The sequence below is a fragment of the Lissotriton vulgaris genome, chromosome 2_1 (genome assembly GCF_964263255.1).
Source record: "Lissotriton vulgaris chromosome 2_1, aLisVul1.2, whole genome shotgun sequence".
NCBI lineage: Eukaryota > Metazoa > Chordata > Amphibia > Caudata > Salamandridae > Lissotriton > Lissotriton vulgaris.
In genome coordinates, this window is record NC_141687.1 from 830,952,330 (window position 1) to 830,965,383 (window position 13,054).

At 53.1% G+C, this 13,054-nt stretch overlaps 1 protein-coding gene across 1 annotated transcript in view; it reads left to right on the forward strand.

The window, feature by feature from the left end:
* The window catches only part of PCNT (pericentrin), a 1,129,672-nt gene that overhangs the window by 978,014 nt on the left and 138,604 nt on the right, over positions 1 to 13,054 (forward strand). The window lies entirely within an intron of this gene.

Sequence of the window (13,054 nt, forward strand, 5' to 3'; positions counted from 1 at the left end):
TACTCTCAAGGTTACCAACAAACTTGAAAAACCAGTTTCCTGTGAGGAAGTAAAATGGTCTTTTATAATCTAGACCTGTTTCCATTGTCAATTATAGTTTAGGTCCCCCCCACCCGCAAAATGTTTGATAAACAATATTATTGTTTTTTACGAGCAAGTAAACCAGGAACAGTGTGACACTTTGACCAATGTTCCATTACGCTTCAGAATACATTTGCATTACTTGAATATAAGTGAGTGCGACAGTTCTCAACCAAGGTGCATAAACCGTACATTTGTGTGTATGTAAATAGCTTACAATTCTACTCTGTCTTATTGATTCATCCATTTGCTCCAGACCTTTTTATGATTATTTGGACATCCACGGGCCCGAAATCTGGGTCTTTCCTGTGCGGCACACCAATCTACGACCTAGCGCCATTTGGTTATATTTGGGGGTTTTGACTGCGCCCATGACGTGCAATGTCACTTTTGGCTACCGTGATGGGTGTCTCCAGGAATAATTTCAGTTCTGGATCCGTCTAGGACATCCTATTGCTCCCAGGATGAGTTGTAAGGAATCACAAGGAACCTGCCAAGTCAGGACGTGTGAGAGTTCGGACTCTATTGCAGCCCAATATGAGGCAAGGCAAGGGCAGGTCCAAATCATCTGGTAAAAATCATCTGCCGGTTCCTGTCCACATTGTTTGCAGTTTGAAGAGGGACACAGACCTGCCTTGTAGAGGCATTCTGGGGTGAGATAGGCAGTGTGTAAATAATATAGTTGGATTAGGCGTATTCTGGCTGAAGTGGTGATGTCTTGGGGGTCACATAGGCGTCACACCAGTCCTCCTCCTCCTCCTCCAGAGGGCCCAGCCATCCCTCTCACCGGGTCCTCAGTGGAGCGATTGTTGTTGAGCTATTAGTAATAAGGGTCTTGAAACGTCCTAATGTAGTTGCCTACCCATACATCGTCGAACAATGATATGCCAATATGATCCCACCTTTTGAACCCCGTGAGCGCAGTCACCTCTCGCAACCACCTACCTTGCCAGAGAGGTGTGTGCTGGCTCAGTTTGTTGTCCCACTGCATGTGCCTTTAGGGCCATACGCCAGGTCTTCTGAAAGAAACAGGTTAGTGTTAGAGTCCTTACCTTAGAATTTCCGCAGGCGTCAGACTGGGATGTAAAGTTTTCATCCGCAGTACCCCTGCGCATCGGTAGGCGTCTGCTGCTCCGCGTCCGTCGGGATGATGTCGTGGGAGTACTTAGATGACGCCCTCGCTCGCTGTCGTCAGGTTTTTTTTTTTCCGCGCCAACAAGCGCAGATCCGGGAACAGCAGTACTCTAGTAATTTTTTGACTAACTTTTTTGATCTCTTTTGATCACATTTCGAGTCTACCTTCGACTCGCGGTGGCGATAGGGATGCCTGGTTTTAAACCTTGCGAGGCCTGTCACTGCTGGATGTTGGTGACCGACCCCCACCGTTGGTGCCTTTACTGCCTTGGGGCCGACCATGATGAAAAGTCGTGCCCCAACTGCCGGGCCTTGACCTCGAAGGCTAGGTCGGAGCGGTCCCGTAAGCTGCTCCAGCTCCGGCAGTTGGCTCCGCGCCGCTCGAGGTCCCGGTCGAGGTCCCGGTCGAGGAGGAAGTCGAGGGACCGGTCGCGGAGCTCCAGTCATCGCCGCTCGACGAGTCATCAACACTCGTCGGGCTTCAAGTCCTCAGGTAACTCTAGGCATTCGAAAAAAGTCGAAGAGGCGTCATTGCTCTTCTACCCCTCCCCCCGACGCTCGCGCGACGCAGCCGGGGGTTCGGGTGTCACCACCCACGCGGCTCAGTCGGTGCCGCGTCCAGCCCCATACCCGCCGGTACCTGGGCTGCAACCGACGCCAGAGGAGATCAGTGCTTTCTTCACGGCCATGAGGTCGCACTTCCCTCCGTCGGAACCTGCCGAGATTTCTTCGGGCCCCGCGGGTCCGACTGGGAGCCCTAGTGGGCCGGTGGCTCCGACCCCGGCGGTTGCTTCGACGCAGTCGTCGACTCCAGTCCCGACGCCGCAGGATCCAGGCCTGGATCCGAGTCGTCGCCAGTTGGCCTTACGACTCTTCCGCTGGCGCCGACCCCGAGGGTGTCGCTCCCGGCGCTGTCCCCGGACGTCGACCCCAGTTTCAGCCCCAGTCCGGGTCCCCTAGGCCTCCTACTAGTAATCTGAAGGTTCAGTAACGTAGTCCTAGCGATTCCAAAGCCTATTAGTCCAGTACTTACTGTAGGAAGGTAGATATCTGACTATGGTTACCCCCGACTTTTTGCCTGGTGTTTTGCTGGTTTTCCGACTTAGTTGACCTGGGGCCCTGCCAATCAGGACCCCAGGCCTACTGCTCTCTCTCTAAAATGGATTCCATGTACCTTAGGTACATTTCCAATTGGTACTGGGCCACCTTATCAGACCCTGTAACTCAGGGCATAGGTGTACCCTGGGCCTACCAGGGGCTGAAGCATGTATTATGCCACCCCTGGATGGCCATCTAAATCTGACAACTGGCTGCACGACAGCTGGGGCAAGGTGGTGTAATCACCCTTTGCTTTAGATATAGTATACCTATATCTAACCCTAAAATGGACACCCGAATTCCTATCAGTCACTCCTATGGCAGGCCTTGACAATCCTGAAGGCAGAGTGCGTGGAATTGTGTGAATTGGCGCTCTGGCATGAGCCGAGCCCGGTTGCAGCTTGCGGAACCAAGACCCAATGGCTGTTCCATGATATTGCGTACCATATATCGCTAACTTCGGTATCGCGTTATCAAGACATGTCGAGTAAGGTGTCATACGAATCGGGATACTGACCCCTCACCAATGCTGGCGACGGGGTTAGCATTCCACCCTTCTAGAGGGACACGACATGTACGTAACTGTGAACCCCGGTTAAAGTTAACTGAAGCCTCAGCTCCACAAAATGGATGCTGCCACCACAGACACGAGTCTGACCTCCTGCTGCTGGGAGTCCTTCCAGCGAGGAGAGCTTGGACAAAGGGTTTCCTGTCCGGGGCGGTGCTCGTACCATCCCAGACAGGGTTTTGTGTATCCTGGTTAGGCAGGGCTTTACAGGAAGGTGACTGCGGAGTGGCACCCCGGTGCTCACTACGCATCTGCCGGCTAGAACCGGTTCCAGGGGCACCCCAGCCCCTGACCTGGGGAAAGTCCGGCATGGGAGAGGGGTGTAACCACCCCCCTTCCTGGTCCCACCCCTAGGGCAGGACCTAGTCGCGTACCCACCCCTTTCTTTAGGATAAAGGCAGGAGCGGGAACCCTTCCAAATTAGATAATCTTTGAATCAAGAATACTTTCTACGAAAGGAACTCTAGACTCTTCTCAAGATTTCTCCCTTGTGGCTAAGGAGTAGTCACCCTGCATCCGCAGGCACCATCTAAAAACTCTGCGGTTTGCTGCACGTCCTTCCTCAGGAATCCGACTGCCCAGCTCGACGAGAACCGGCTTCCCAGGCACCTCTGACCTCTACCCACATCGTCAGCTCAGCTGAGATCTGTGGGTGCGACAAGACCTCGAGGGACCGGCCATCCTCAAAACCTGCACGAATTCTAAACCAGCACGACCACCGAGGGATCCTCTGGTGAGTGCTTTGGGGTCCGAGAAGCCCCGACCCTGAGCAGCTCCAGCATCAAAGTTCAGCCTCCCAGCATCTCCACGATCTGCGTGAGGCCCTTCTGCTCTTTGCTGCTCGTCACGTTGTCTGGTTACTAGCCGCTGGCTTGTGGCCTTCTCGACGACAACCAACGCTGCTGGTCTGGTTGCTCCAGACTGGCCTTTGCTCCCTCCTGAGAGAGGAGCACCCCGGACCCTCCTGGTCCACTCAAGACGCCATTTTAGGTCCACCACGTGGCCCTGAATTTGCCAAGGCTTGTTGCCCCAATCCTGGGCCCAGCGACACAGACAGCATCAACCTTCGTGGGACAGCTCGCACCTCCATCCTGGTCGCCGACAACGCCTCCTGGTCCGTGAGACTGCAGAGCCTAGCGTCGCCCACTCACCTACTCGAGGTGACGATCATCCGGTGCCCTCCTGGTACCCTCTGACTACTGGCTAGTAGTTACGAACTTGGTCCCCTCTGCTTTCAGGTGTCATCCATCTCTGATCCAGGCTTGGATCTCTACGAACTATTTCCACTGGTCGCCGGCCAGCAACTCCTTCCTTCCGGCTCCTGGTTCGTCAGCGAGGACTCCCGACGTCTGTAAAGACTTGTGCAGCCACAGCCCCTGGGCTAGGTAACTTCGGCATTTCGGTGCCCGCATAGCCTCATTATCTAAGGGTCCCGAGTCCCTATCGCTTCCGACTTACCTTATCGGGTTCGCCCGAGAACACTAAACTTTCCGTGCCCTCGGGCACTTGTATTAATTGTGCACTTGAAGTATTTTCTTACGAGTTTTGTTGTGTGCTTAGTACCCTGTCCGCGTAAAGAGTACAGGGCTGTTGTGATTCTAATAAATACACTGTTGATTTTCATAACGCTTGTGTGGTGTCCTTTCACTTGGTGTTCAAGGGGTATGTGATGGTATAACAGCCTCTAGAGTTTAGCCCGAAGACTGCTCGTATCCACGCTACTAGGATAGCTGGTCTAAGGTTGACTTACAACCAATCACCATAAGGGTCGTTTGGACTGATGCATAGTGATCACTAGAATAGTGAGCACTGCATATCAGGCCAACTTCTCACACTTACCTGCTAGTAATTTCGCATTCCACTTTCATAGTATATGGTTTTCCGTGCCCCTCGGGCATTTGTGTAAATTGTGCAACTTAAAGTATTTTCGTAAGAGTTTTGTTGTGTGCTTAGTACCCTGTCCTCATAAAGAGTACAGGGCTGTTGTGATCTAAATAAATAAATACACTGTTTATTTTCATAACACTTGTGTGGTGTCCTTTCACTTGGTGTTCAAGGGGTATATGTGATGGTATAACAGCTGGCTTAACACGCCCTCTAGAGTTTAGCCCGAAGACTGCTCGTATCCATGCTACTAGGATAGCTGGTCTATAAGGTTGACTTACAACTAATCATCAATACGGGTTGTTTGGACTGATACATAGTGATCACTAGAATAGTAAGCACTGCATATCAGGCCAACTTCTCACACGCACCAACAGAGCGGGAGGAGGAATTGCCATCGTCTACAGGAACACTCTCAGAGTCTTGACCAACACCGACGACACCCTCAGCACCGCCGAACACCTGCACTTCCAGATCCACACCGATCCACACCGACCCCAACACCACCTTCAGAGGAACCCTCATCTACAGACCGCTCGGACCCCGACCACAGTTCAGCGACTCCATCGCCGACTTCGTCAGCACACACGCCCTCGCCTACACGGACTACATCCTCCTCGGGGACCTGAACTTCCACCTCGAGAACAATGACACCAACTCCACCAGCCTGATCGACAACCTAGCCAACCTCGGACTCAGACAACTCGTCACAACACCCACCCACTCCGCCAGTCACACGCTTGACCCCATCTTCTCCGCAAGCCCCCACGTCTCCTTCAACCATACCACCGAACTCCACTGGACCGACCACCGCTGCATCCACTTCACCTTCAAGAAACCCACCACGGGAGGAGGAGCCAAGATGGCGATGGGAACGGACGTGTAGTCTCTCGGCTCCTCGATCCTTTGTTCCTCGCGACGATATCCTGATCTTTATCCTGCCACGGCGTGATAGCGGGAGGACGGCGAAAGAGCGCTGCATTGACTGGTGCTCCCCCGATGTCCCTGCCTGCCTGAGAACCCGATATATTATCGAGTGATTTGCGGCGTTCGTCTCTACCCCCGTGACCGAGACCCAGGCTGGGATACAGACATGGCGGCTGCCGGAGCTACGAGGGGTTATGGATGCAGAGCGAACCTGGCGCCCTGACTGGCGCTGCTGTCTGCTAATGTCTGCGCCTGCCCTTAACTTGTGAACTGTGTGCCTGCCGACCGGGAGTTCTCATGGGTGCCTCTGCTACCGGGATCTACAGGTGAGGTGCGCTGCGCCACCCCCATGATGGCGGACATCTGAATACCGTAGCTCCCCCACAAGCCTGCTCCCGCTCCGTCTTGATCGGCGTGGGGCTTCTATTACGGATCGCCCACTGCTTACAGATCTGCTCTGGGACGGCGACCTGAGTCCCTGTTGTTTTGTGGTATTTGCGCCCACGCGCCCCTGTGATTCCCCCGGTGGGGCTGCTAAGATGGCTGGTCAGGCTGCGCTGATTACCAACGTTGCCTCGGATAAGCACTGGACTGTGCTGCGGGGCCCTGGGCACTGTCCTGACTTGGGAGCCGCGCCTGTGATCGTGGAGAAGATGGAATTCCCGGCCGCTCTAACTTATGGCTCTATTCTCCATGCACTCGACGACTTGCGGGCAGAAATGCGTGAAGGCTTTCTATCGCTGTGTGAGAGACTTGAGGCTGTTGCGCCCGGGGTGGATTGTACACCACTGGCTTGCTTTTCTCACTGTGACGCTTTGCCTATCCTGACTCTTGACCGGGCTACATTGTTGCCGCACGAGTGCTCTACACTTCAGCTCTCCGGCAGTGTTGGCGGACGCGATTGGATGCCCGCTTTCTTCACCAGCGCTACACTGTTTCCACCTCTATCAGAGCTCATAATCTCTGCCGTGGCTTTGCTGCCTTTGGGAATGGCGCCGCAGGCGCAGCATCTACTTAGCCTGATTGCCCACGCTCAGTTGGCCCTGCTTCTGACTTTTATTATCTTGCAGCCTTGGGAGCACCTGTTGGCACTATTCCGTGGGGTTCATGGATCTGGTCGAGAATGGACCCGTCCATTTTGTCTCGGAACAACATCTCCCTGCCGAGAGCGGCCATCTTGTTCCTTTGTTCTGCTAGTGGGGGTTGCCCTACGAGGGTTCTGGCCGGGGGGACGTGTGCGGACTGGCCAGGGTTAGCGGATTTCCCTTGGTGGACTGTACATTCCTGGCTGGCGAGGTCTCGGATTGAAGCGCTTCTTTAAAGTGTGCTAGTGTGACTCTCCTTGCTTTGTATGATGCTCGCAGCTGACTGTTTTTGCTGGTACACGTGAGGGGATGTGACGATTTGGGTTTGATTGGCGGGTGGGGATTCGGGATGGGACACCTCTTAAGTGCGTGCTGATATGACACGTGTGATCTCTCCCCATTTTACTCCGTACTGTATAATCTCTATTCTTGTTGCGGTGTATAGGGTAAGAGATGTTGTATGGCTGGAGTGTCCGAGAGACTTAGTATTCGGTTGGCTCCTCCCCTCTTTTCTTCTTTACTGGGAGTTATAGATTAGAATCCTCTTTTCTTACTCCCTATATCTCAGAAGTTATATTTATTCTTTCTTTCTCTTCTTTCTTCTTACTCTATATTTCGGGTTTATTGGGCGACAGACACACTGCTGGGGGGGGGGGGTAGGCCGTAGCCTCTGCATGCGTGTAAGGTGGGGGTTGGGGGATGGGATTTTAGTTTGGTTTCGGTTTCTATGGTGCCTTGTTTTTGCTTCTTTTTCTTTTTGCCTTCGTTTCTCTTTCTTTACTTCTATCTTGGGTCCGTGTTTGGGATAGTTGATGGGTGGGTGGAGGTGGACACTGTCTGTGACGTTGACTGTGATAATCCTGCTGTACAAATTCAGAGCCGCTCTTCCGCCTGTGGAGATTTACTTCTGGGCTAATGATTGCATGGTAATATTGTTGCTACTATCACGTCATGCCTGCACGGACTCTGCTCTTTTGGTTTCTTTGCTCATGCTAAAATTACGAATGTCAAACTTAATAGCTGCCAAAAAAATATAAAACAAACCTTTATTAATCCTGGGACGCGGTAACATCATGACCTACAGTGTAACTTTCGAATGCTTGCTTCTCGTGACAGGATGTTACTGTGTCGCCGTATTACATGCTTTGGTGCTTCAAACGTATCCGTGGCCGGCCTGTTGGTTGTAGGCCCGTATTTGTTCTTTTCTTGATGCACAATAAAGGTTTTCAAAAAAATTTTTACAAAAAGAAAGAAACGCACCACCACACCCAACAGATGCCTCACCGCTGCTTGAGCAAAGTCACCGAAGACCAGCTAACCACCACCCTCGCCCAGAGCCCACCCGCCGACCATACCGACCCCAATACCGCCGCCCACAACCTCAACGACTGCGCCAACACCCTCGCCCGATCAAGAAACCCTCCAACAATCATACCAACAAGAAAGCCAGCTGGTTCACTGAAGACCTCCGGGCCTCCAAGCTAACCTGCCGAAAGCTGGAGAAGATCTGGCTCCGTGAACCAACATCGAACAGCCACACCGCCCACAAGAATGCCACCCGCAGACACCATCACCTCATCAGATACGCCAAAAGGGCCTCCTTCAAAGACCGCCTAGACAACGCGCACAACAGCAAAGAGCTCTTCAACATCGTGAAGGAACTCTCCAACCCCAGCTCCAACACCGACGACGTTCCACCCTCGCAAGACCTGTGCGACTCGCTGGCCACCTTCTTCCACCGCAAGATCACGGACATCCACAACAGTTTCAACGCCACGACCGCCCCGACAACCACTGAGACCTCCGCCCCCACGACCACCATCCGCACCAACCGCCTGCTCAACTGGACCAACATCAACGACGATGACACCATCAAGATCATGAACACATCCACTCTGGATCTCCGTCAGATCCATGCCCACACCACATCTTCAACAAAGCCAGGACATCCATCGCACCCCATCTCCGGAAAGTCAGCAACACCTCCTTCGAGACAGCAACCTTCCCGGAGAGCTGGAAGCACGCCGAGATCAACGCCTTACTCAAGAAACCCAAGGCGGACCCCCAAGGACCTCAAGAACTTCCGGCCCATCTCCCTGCTCCCGTTCCCGTTCCCGGCAAAGGTCATACAGAAGACCGTCAACGAACAACTGACCCACTACCTCGAGGAGAACAACATCCTGGATCCTTCCCAGTCCGGGTTCCGCAGCAACCACAGCACCGAGACTGCTCTCATCGCCGCCACCAATGACATCAAGTCCCTGCTGGACAACAGAGAAACGGCGGCCCTCATCCTCCTGGACCTGTCATCTGCCTTCGACACGGTCTGTCACCACACACTACGAACACATGGCACCGCTTGCCACGTCGCCCATCGGCACAACCTCAACATCCTCTCCTACGCCGATGACACCCAGCTGATACTCTCCCTCACCAAGGACCGCCAAAACCAACCTTCACGAAGGAATGAAGGCCGCTGCTGAATGGATGAGGAACAGCCGACTGAAGCTAAACTCTGACAAGACGGAGGTCCTCATCCTCTGATCCAACCCTTCGGCCTGGGACGACTCCTAGTGGCCGACTTCACTGGGAACCGCTCCAACACCCACCGACCATGCACGCAACCTAGGGGTCATCCTCGACTCCACCCTCTCCATGACTGAACAGGTCAACTCCGTCGTCTCCTCCTGCTTCAACACCCTCCAAATGCTCCGTAGGATCTACAAGTGGATCCCCACTGAAGCGAGAAGAACAGTCACCCAGGCCCTCGTCAGCAGCAGGGTTGGACTATGGAAACGCCCTCTACGCAGGAGCCTCGGCCAAACTCCTGAGACGGCTCCGACGCATCCAGAACGCCTCTGCACACCTGATCCTCGACATCCCTCGCTGCAGCCACATCACACCCCACCTGAGAGACCTGCACTGGCTCCCGGTCAACAAGAGGTTAACCTCCAAGGTCCTCACCCACGCACACAAGGCACTCCACAACACCGGACCAACGTACCTCAACAGACGACTCAGCTTCTACATGCCCACCTACCAGCTCCGCTCTGCCGACCTCACCCTCGCTACAGTCCCCCCGCTTCCGAAGAGCGACCTCAGGTGGCAGATCGTTCTCCCACCTCGCCGCCAAGACCTGGAACAGCCTCCCCATCCACCTACGGCAGACCCAAGACCTGCTGACCTTCAGAAAACTCCTCAATACCTGGCTTTTCGAGCAGTAGCAGCATTCCCCACCCCAGCGCCTTGAGACCCTCACGGGTGAGTAGTGCGCTTTACAAATAATATGATTGATTGATTGAAGAGCCAGCGGCCCAGGCCCCATGCCTCAGCAGGTGTCACCCAGTCCATCGCAGGCCCCTAGCCGGGGTAGAAGAGATGGTGGGCCAAGCCAGTAGGCCGCAGCGAAGGCCTCGATTCCGGAAGACTCTTATCGGCGGCAGGCGGGTGCCCTCGGGAATTTCAGTCGCCCCAACCCATGGCGCTGCAGTGAGGCATCAATTACTGCCGTTGGGGCGGACGTAAGACTACTGATGGCAGTGGATTGTGGAACATATGACGGAGGGGTCCGGAGCACTCTTCGAGTGCGACCACATCTTGATGCTCTAAGCCATGCCCCCTAGGTCCCAAAAATGTAATTTATTTTAGAGAGGTGCAAGCAAACTTCTAATCATTGACCAACTTCATGTTCTGAGTCAAGTCCGTGTTCTCCCAGTTCCCTTTCTGTTGGCGTGTTAGGTGAGCCAGATGTAGACGATGAGGGCGATGTTTCTTGTTGTTAGTCTTCTGGGTCAAATGTGTCTCTCCGGAGGCTCATAAGAGAGGAAAAGAAGGAGCCGTCAGCATACAAGTTTTTGGGTTACTTCTGTATGGTCCACCCGTCGCCACACCTCAAAGTGCTCAGACTAGGTTTATTTCAGGGTAAATTTGTGCAGAGGGATAGACTTTAGGGAGTGCCATGGGTTGGGGTCATGTGCGAATGGACCGTTTATCTAATGGACCGTTTCTCCAAACAAGCAAAAATGATAAAACTGGAGGTCACACACCCCAGCTAATGATGCCACACGGTAACAACTTGTCCATTCTATGGCCCACAATAACATTTAAAAAAAACAATTATGGACCCTCACACGTATACACTGTGTCCTATTCAACACACTTATAGATGGTCCTGCCACCTTCTAAAACAGTGAACCCCTATTCCCTACCCGCCTCCCGTGTTCTCCCCTCGTTTTCCCGTGAGACGCTTTCACTCACCGGCTCTGCTGCAACTATCCAGAGTTGCAGCCGCTCTCTAGCGTCCTCCGGAGGACTCCACCACTCCTCACACCAACGTTTATCTGGCTTCGCGTCCTCTTCCCTAGCATCTTCTCCACTCTTTGGGTCTCCTTCGTCGTATCTCTGCTAGGTCCGTTCTCTTCAGGCAGGTGCCACCGGTCTGACCGCCTTCCTTCCCGAAATCCCCTCTTTTCAATGGAAGAGGAAAAGAACTACCGGGGTAACCTCTGCCTACTTCCGGGTTCACGCCGCCGGCTCTCTGTGGAGAGACAGGATAGCGGCATGGGTTTTGTCCTTTTGCAGGATCCTGCGGGTGCCGATTGGAGAGGGGCACAGGTGTCTGAATGGGAGGATACGCCGGTAAGTCCTTCCTCACAGTTTGGTATCCCGAGCTACTCAGTATGGCGATCGATCCCCCGATCCGACTGCCTCTTCGGGAGGATCTTCTCTCGCAGCAGAAGAGGACGGCCCTCCACCCGAACCTGTCCAGTCTCCACCTCTTTGCGTGTAGATTGAGTGTCAGCAGTAGATTCCTTTCGACTTGCCTCCTGAAGTCTGCAATGTCATTCTGGCAGCCAGGCCTCCCTCCACTAAGTTGATATACGCCTGCAGGTGGAATAAATTTGTGGCATGGTGCACAGCAAAGGCTGTGGATCCCCTTTCTGCCCCTTTATCAGAAGTTCTTCTGTTCCTTCTTTCTTTGGCCCAGTAGGGCTCTGCTCTGGGCACTATCAAGGGCTACCTTTCTGCTATTTCGGCCTTAATCAGGCTCCCCAATCAGCCCTCTCTTTTCAAGTCCCCTGTTGTAAATAGATTCCTCAAAGGCATTACTCATCTTTTCCCTCCTATTCTTTTTATAATGCCACAGTGGGACTTAAACCTAGTTCTTACATATTTAATGTGCGCTCCCTTTGAGTCTCTTCACAACTGTCCTCTTCGTTTGCTGACTTTGAAGACTGCTTTCCTGGTTGCCATCACCTCTGCCAGTAGAGTAAGTGAGCTCCAGGCTCTTTCTTGTAAACCTCCTGTTCTAACTGTCCATCCGGACAAGGTTGTGCTCGGAACATGTCCATCCTTTCTGCCAAAGGTTGGCACTGCCTTTCACATCGGGCAGACAATCACTTTGCCCACCTTCTTTCCGCTTCTGCATCCTTCCAGAGAGGAAGAAAAGCTCCACCGTCGGGACCCAAAACGTGCGGTCTCATTTTACTTGAACCGCACACAACAGTTCCGGGTGGATGACGAGCTCTTTGTTGGCTACGTTGGCGCCAAGAAAATTTGGGCCGTACACAAGCGGACTATCTCCTATTGGGTTGTCTTTTGTAGGAAAGCCTGTTATTCTCTGGCGAAAAAGGAGGCCCCTGTGGGGCTGCGATATATCTGTAGGAAACATTAGTTTGTGATAGATTCCTCACCGCCCCACCCATCCTCCCCGTTCTGCAAACTGATTCCTAGGGTTAAGGTCGTCCCTTTCAGGGCCCTAGTTTCAATGCACCAGTGGTCAGTATCTTGCATGGCTCTGCGTTCTTCGTGCGGAAAGTCGTGTACAGAACTGGCGTGCGAGTGCGGCGTCTAAGTAGCTGCCGCTACGTCATCTCGGCGACCACGACGGACGCGGAGCCGCACAACGCCACCTTCCGACGCGCAGGGGTACTGCTGACAAACTTTCCGGATCCAGTCTGATGCCTGGGGGTAATTTTAAGGTAAGGAATCTATCACTAACTAATGTTTCTTACAGATATATTGTTACCAAAGGTAAGTAATTTGTTCTTATGTCAGAATGGAACCTATTTGGCATAGATCATGTTCATACCAGACCACCTGGACATTTGAAAGAAAGCGATTTGGCAGACATTCCATACTTCTCTAGCCCGGTCTTATCTTTCAGAGATTGGCACATGACCCTTCCTCCTCCCAGAGTAGATTGTTATACATGCATGCAAACAAAATATCTCCTCCAGCAAAAAGGAGGATAGGCCTTTTCACCTCACAGGCTTTT